Below are 8,190 nucleotides of genomic sequence, written 5' to 3' on the forward strand. Positions count from 1 at the left end.
AGATAAGGAAGAAGACCGTTTAGTGCACAGCAACGAAGAGGAAGCATATTTTCTTGTGATTCTTGTTTCGTTGTAACGTTGGATGCTAGTTTTCTTACCTTGAACCTATTTACTCTTGTGACGTACTCTGATTTAATATAATTAGTTTAGTTATATTTTCTTGTGTTTGTTTATCATGATTTCATATGAACCCATGATGACGATAAGTGCTATTGTGGGCTAATCGTGATCATGGGGTGGCAACGGATTTATTATGGAATTCTTTAGTTAATTGTTTAATACTTTAGTGTGTGATGATTGTATGATATCTAGTTTTGGTTGTGTGTATTCGTCTTATGTGCGTCGCGAACATATGAGATAGGGTGTTAATCTCTTGTGAAGCGACGGTGGATCTTGAGATTTAGAAGTTGCCATGCTAGCATAGGTTTATGTACGTTGTGCATGATTAGTGGGTAACTCTAACAGTTTTATTTACCCTATGTAATCAAAAGGAATAACTTGTGCTTAAATCGTTGTGTTGTCAATTTATGTAGATATATAGGAACTCAACATAATTGATGACTATTCAACTTCTATCTTGATTGTGGATGTTGGCAGAATGGTATTAGTACAATGAAAGTTGGCTTTTATCAGTTTTGTGTTATTCGATTAATATCATCACTGTCACCTGCTAAAGGTAATAACAATGACTATTGAAGGAAGTAGTAATGAAGTTGTGATCTCATGAGTGTTTTATTATTGATAATTTGAAGTGTTAATTAAGTGATTAATTAAGTAGTTAATTGTAGTTAATATTTAGTCAACAATTCTAAGTGTTAGTGTCTTAACATTGAGAAGTAATCATACATTGGTGAGTGAGTTTAGTTAGACAATAAATTAGTCTGAGTCTCTGTGGGAACGAACTAGAAAGTATTCTATATTACTTGCGAACGCGTATACTTGCGTGAATATTAGCGTGTGTTTTCGCACTAACAAGTTTTTGGCGCCGCTGCCGGGGACTCGGCGTATTTGTTTAGTTTATGTACTTACCATCATTGGTCATTAGGACTCAGTGATTAGGACGTAGTAGTTACTTATTGTTTCCGATTGTGTTTCAGGTACTTTAGCAAGCGTTTATGCAAACTCGTTCTCGTACTCGCAAGAGGACTTTAGATACAGCTGAGGAGACAGACGAAGTTCTTGATATTCCGGAGAAGTTAGATTTAGAAGATTCGGATTCAGGAACTGAGCGGAAAGAACCAGTAAACATGGGTGATCGTATTGTTCAAGCTGATCCAGCTCTTATGGATTTTTCTCGGCCAAAAATTGATGACATTCAGTCAAGCATTCTTCATCCGGCTATTCAAGCTAACACCTTTGAAATCAAGCCGGGCACTATTTAGATGGTGCAGGATTCTGTTTCTTTTGGAGGAGCAGCGACTGAAGACCCCAACATGCACATAAGGAATTTTGTCGAGATCTGCAGCACTTTTAAGTATAATGGCGTGACTGATGAGGCTATCACTGAGGCTTTTCCCATTCTCACTGAGGGACAAGGCTAAAGACTGGTTACATTCTGAACCAGCTGGGTCCATCACTACGTGGCAAGATCTTGCGCAAAAGTTTCTGGTGAAGTTTTATCCGATGGCAAAGACTGCTGCTATGAGGAGTGCTCTTACTCAGTTTGCGCAGCAACCTACAGAATCTATGTGCGAGGCTTGGGAACGCTACAAGGAAATGTTGAGAAAATGTCCACATCATGGAATGCCTGATTGGATGGTGATCACTGGTTTCTATAATGGTTTGGGGGCCCAATCTCGGCCCATGCTCGATGCAGCAGCTGGAGGCGCCTTATGGGCTAAAAGCTATACTGAGGCGTATAATCTTATAGAGACTATGGCTGCAAATGAGCATCAAAACCCAACTCAGAGGATGATGTCAGGTAAGGTAGCAGGTATTCAGGAAGTTGATGCAGCCACCGCTATTGCAGCCCAGCTTCAAGCGCTATCAATGAAGGTTGATTCTCTGGCTACATATGGAGTTAATCAAATAGCTATGGTTTATGAGCTTTGTGCAGGTTCTCATGCTACGGATCAGTGTTCTCTTGTCAACGAATCTGTTCAGTATGTGAATAATTATCAGCGACAACAGCAGTTGTAACACCCCCAGATCCGGGGTCGGGGATCCGGGTCGTCACGGTCTTTCTTTCCACAATATCACTTCACTTAATTAATAATAATAACCTTATGCTGTGACCCCACACTAACACACCACACAACCCGTTATAGTCTCAGAGATGAAATTTAAATAAGTACAAGTCTTTGAATCCACAATTTAAAAGTTATTACAACCCAAAATGATTACTTGATAAATTTACAGTTAATTGCCATTATCTGCCACAAGTTATAATTATAAATAATTGATTCTCAAAAGTAGATGGTCTGATCTACAATAGATCTACCTCTGCAGCTATAGCAGCTACAACATCAACGGGAAGACGCGGGACGCTTCCCACGCGCTTGCGCTGGGTCTGCTGGAGTCTGGCCATCTTTCCTAACTGTTGTTGTGTGATGAAGGAAGAAAGCAAGGGTGAGCAGCAAGCCCACCAAAATAATATGTATAATGATTTACAATATATGAGCCTACTCATAATACTCATGAAAGTCTTGGTCAAAAGAAATGAACCAAGTTTGATATCTTAATGCGATGAAGTCACAAAATATTCAGTATATATACATATATACTTTTCAAAATATTGGAAGTCCTCTTCCATGCATAATATACACAAAGTCCCAGTGTATAACTGTATAAAAAAAAAAATATCGTTGCAAGGTGATCTCATATATCTAACCTTGTCTCAACGTTTTTCTGAAAATCTTTGTCATTCATAAGACAATTATTAATTAGATATAAGTTTAAAAGATGAGGTTACCAAATACCCCAATATACTTATATCTTTCCCAATACTACTTGAACTACCACCGTTCAAGTTATAACCAGTTTCAAAAGTTCATCACATAGATGAGACTACAAGACAAGATTTGAATAGATTCAATCTTTGAAATATTATTGAATGAAATAAAGTTACGAGATACTTTATTTAGTCCCGGTATATATATATCCACATATATATACCCCTTTAAACATTTCCTGGAACCTCTGTTATGTAAAGTATGAACAGAGTTTGAAACATCCAATGAATTTTGGAAAGGAAAAGAATTTTGGCATAAACCCGATATCTTGCTGATCAGGCAAAGATACCAATAAGTAACCTTTTCTACTGTAGATGGATGAATTCCTCACCGGTCATCACCCTGGCCGCATTAGGACCTCGCGCTAGACCGTACCCCGGCCCCTCACGCGTTGATGGACTGCCACCCAGCCACTTACACAATAATAGACCGTACCCCGGCCTGTCGCTTATGCCGACTCAATTAGATGGGCTTACTTCCCGAACGTTGGGCAAGTAATCAATTCATTTACCAAAACTGCAACCTCGTTGCGAATATAAAATACACCACAGATCCGGATTCCCCAGGTTTTGAGCGAGTATTTAAATCCCCTTAAAAAGGAAGATCTTAAATATAAAAATGAGTTTTGGGATCCGCTCTGACTTTAAAAATCATTTTGAAGACTCGAAAACACTTTAAAGAGTGTTTGGAGTAAAGCTGATTTAATGAAGTAAATCAGTCCCCAGAATATTAGAAGATATCTGAATATTATTAATTAAATAATATTCCCATAAAGAATAATCTTTATAAAAATAATTGAAGTAGAAGTATTAAAATTTATACCTGAAACGAGTATTAAATAACCAAAGATATACTTATATGAAAGTATTATCTTTATTTGAATAATCGAAAATATGTTTGATTATTAACACCTTACTCTTTAATAAAATAAAGAATATATTACAGCACATTATCGGAGTCATAGATCCTCAAATGAATATTCAAATAATATTCAATAAATAAAATAAGCTGAGTCATAATACCTCGAATGAATATTATAAATAATATTCATTAAATAAAATAAAGGAGTCATACATCCTCAAATGAATATTCAAATAATATTCAATAAATAATATAAAAGAGTCATAAGCCCTCGAATGAATATTCAAATAATATTCAATAAATAATAAAAGGAGTCATACGCCTTCGAATAATATTCGAAATAATATTTAATAATAAAATAAAGTTTCAAGTTATCGAATAAACCTTATTCGATTAATAGTTTAGAAAACTATAACCATACATATATATAAATATATATATATATAAATATCCATATCCATATATATAAAATCTACTCGGGATCCTCGACTCCCGGTTTTTGAAAATATTTTCACCTTTGGGTCCCTATACTAAGGGTATATGCAAGATACCGCTATCCTCTAGCATAGGTATTATCGACTGAACCAACAGATATATATTCCAAGAATATGAAACAGGCATGCATATATACCATATCACATGCTACAATATATCACAAGAATTTGCTAAATAACCAACATGCATCTATCGCAAGATAATGCATATACAAGTGTATACATCACAACAACAGTATAACGGATAGAATACTTGCCTGAGCGCCTTGGGGGTGAGAAAGGCTCGGGACGAGTCTGATAACCTATAAACAACAAGTAAGTTGGAATTAAACCAAAATCACTTGTAAATCTATGCTTTAACTAACTTAGACTCTAATGCTAGTTTTGCGCTCACCGATTTGCTTAAGTCACTCAGGTACCCTCGGCTCCACCATTTTTAATAATTTAACCTTTACGAGTTTTAAAGCGATTCCCTCGCGAATGACTTACCAACTGCCTAACACACTTACCATAAATGTTTCACACATTAATTAACCCTTTTTGGTCTTTAACCTACATTCCAAAGTAAGGCGAGGGAAAAAGTTTCGTTCGCTAAACGCCGTTACTTGAAACGGTCGTTTCTCCTAAACCGTAAATCGGAATCGAACGAACTACATATCAAAACGAAGCTCGTAACATGAGCTATCTAAACATGGCAGTGGTCACAATCTAGAGGGGGTTCTCGGGTCCTAATGCTATGCACAAAAACAGTCCAAAGAAAATCGGACGTTACGACGGCTATGTTTACGCGATTTCCCAAAATTTTACCAACCAATTCAACCACCAATCAATCCCAATTCACAACCCAATCAAAACTCCATCCATACTTTATCATAACAGCCCCAACAACTCAACATTAACAATTTATACTATTCTTTATCATGAATTTAAACTACACTTAAGTTCATTAATCAACAACCAAGATTTACAACTCCAAAAACAACCCAAAACCAACTAATCTCTACATACACAACCATCAAGCCTCTCATGAACTATATTACTCATAGTATGCTCTTAACATTCAATAACAAATCTTGGTTAAGAGATTATACCTTCCTTGAAGCTTTTAATCCATGAAAGATCCTTGGAATGTCCATGGAAGCCTTAATATATGCTTAAGCTACTTTGACCTTGCAAATAAAATCAAGAATCACAAATTTGTTCTTGAAAGTTACTATTCACCCTAAACTAAAATGATTTGTTTGAGATAGAAAACCTTTGATTCAAGCACTCAAACTACTTGCTCTTCTTAGTTATGAAATATAGGATCCAAAGAAACAAACCTTATAATTTTCCATGGAGTATAGCTTGTGTTTTGAATTTCTAATTCACCATTTTGGTGAAAAATTCGAAATGAAGAAGATGAAAAGGGGGGAGAGAGAAGCTTGCTTTGTTTTCTTGATCTTTGTGCATAAAAAGCTTGGTTGATATCCTTTTGTTTTGTTAATTACCTTTTAACCATGGTAAAATTTGTGTGGCTTGAAATCAACCAACAATACCTTCCCTTTGGTCATGCTTATGTCATCCTCCTATGTCATCTTCCCACACTTGTCATCTTCTTGTTGGTGTGGTGACATCATCATCACTAACCTCTTTGATTAGCTCTTAATTACTTGGCTAATGACTGCTGATCTGTTATACGGTTCACTTAACTTTCGTTCTCGTTTATCGTTTGAGGGATCATACCCGGGATCTTATTACTTGGGTTCCCTTAACCTTTCTCAATACATTATATTCCTTTTATGATCCTCTCTTATAATCCTTGAATTTAAATCCTTTTAATCATGTTACCTTATACTCAATTCTTTCCGTATCTAGTGGATTTTCGGGAAAAATCAAAGTGTTCGGAATTGGATTCTGACGATCTTTACATACACTTATATACCATATAGAGTACTAATAAAATCTCAGAATATCCATAACAGAACCCCTACATAGTGTGGCATGAAAAGTTTTCTCATTCAGAAAAAAACACTATTCATAAGGGTTTCAAAAATTTCCAAAAATTGGGGTTATTACAGTCTCCCCTCCTTAAAAGGATTCCGTCCCGGAATCAGATAGAAAATGAACAGGGATACTCTCTTAGCATTGCACTTTCTAACTCTCAAGTAAATTTTCCCATATTGTGGTCCTACCACCAAACTCTGCCTAGTTTGATAACCCTTCTCCTAAGCACTTGTTCCTTTTTCACTCTATACCCTTCCTGGTTGCTCCATATAGGTTACGTCGGGTTGCATGTCTATGCGCTCATATGCCTCTATTTATCTGGCATCTGAATTTCACTTCCTTAACATTGATACGTGAAACACGTTACGACCTGCTACATTTTCGGGGTTAGGGCTAGCTCATATGCTAACTTCCCAAACGTCTTAATATATCCAAGGGTCCAACAAATTGTAGACTTAGCTTTCCTTCCTTTCCGAACCTCATCAATCCTTTCCAATGGATACCTATAACATTATAGGTCCCCTATTTCATACTCTTTATCCTTTCGTGTCAAATCAACATACTTATCATGTCCATCTTGGGCTACTACCAGCCGTCCTCTGATTAGATCTATCATACCCTTGGTCCTCTGGACTACTGCGGGTCCGAGCATCTTGCGCTCTACAACTTCATCCTAACATAAGGGAGATCGACATTGTCTTCCTTCAAGGATCTCATAAGGCGACATCTCGATAATGACATATGATCTATTGTCGTAAGATAACTCAATCCGAATTAAGTGATCATTCCAAATTCTTTCAAGTCTATTGCACAGACTCTCATTATTGCTTTTAGCATTAGAGCTTCTGCTTCTCAATACCCATTCTTTTCCAGTTCGTAATCGCTACTACCTTCCGTTCCTAATATTATACTGGTTATACTTTTGCTCGTTAGCGTTCTATAACCTTTTAATAACCACGTCAACCTTAGTATCACGAATGTGTTCCCATTCCGCATACTACCACCACTTTATTACTCCTTTTTCAGTTGTTTCTATTTTCCGGAATTCGATCAATCAAATAGAAGTAAAGGAATTTGTTGAGAGATCACTATGATCACGAACACTTGTCCTATTGCATAGTTAGTACAGAAGGTGGCCAGCCTTTAGTACTTGACAAGCAATTAAACAATAGATGGTATCCTACTAGGCTTCTATCACACAGATAGATAGTCATTCGGCAATACCTCCCCTTTCTGGAAGGGTTGTTCTTCTCAGATTACATGAAATGAAAAGAAGAGAAAAGAACGAACTGAAGAGAATTGTATATTCATAAAAAAATTTTATTGCCATAAAATATCTGGCTTGGAATCTACCTCTGAACTATAGAGGTTTGTCATAGAAGAACAAAACATATATGTATTTATATCAACATCAAGTATTATAGCATCGCATTTCACGTGCCTAAATATTTTCGCTAACCCGTCCATCATTCTATGGACCCATGCCCTTCCTCGAGCTTATACACAATTACCTTTGAAACTCCCTCGACATCGAAAATCGAATCTGGGATCTCATTCTAGACATCATCGTTACTTGAATTCTATGCTTGCACCGCAACCTTCCTCGTATAATAATACGACTCTCTATTGATAAGAAAGAATAATAATTCACTAGGTAGATACTCTACTTAATTAGTCTATCAATGATAACTTAAACACTACCACGACCCGATTAGTGGTACTCAATCTCAACACCCATTCCAATACAACTCTCATGGTTGTAATCAGCTCACTACTCGCAGAATCATTGCTGCCTTACTATGGTCCACCACTGACCTACTGTCGTCATTCACTTTTCCATAAAATCTTAATATCTAACCATACGGAGTCTATACATGTCGTATCAAATCATTCTAAGG

The 8,190-nt window shown here is 36.5% G+C and overlaps 1 non-coding gene across 1 annotated transcript; it reads right to left on the reverse strand.

Moving 5' to 3' along the window:
• Positions 1 to 1,638: 1,638 nt before the first annotated feature.
• LOC141687820 (small nucleolar RNA R71) lies at positions 1,639 to 1,745 on the reverse strand. Its single transcript, XR_012561301.1, has one exon. It is a non-coding gene; the product is annotated as a small nucleolar RNA R71 (small nucleolar RNA).
• Between the last annotated feature and the right edge of the window lie 6,445 nt (positions 1,746 to 8,190).

This window comes from Apium graveolens, chromosome 9, assembly GCF_009905375.1.
Source record: "Apium graveolens cultivar Ventura chromosome 9, ASM990537v1, whole genome shotgun sequence".
Lineage (NCBI taxonomy): Eukaryota > Viridiplantae > Streptophyta > Magnoliopsida > Apiales > Apiaceae > Apium > Apium graveolens.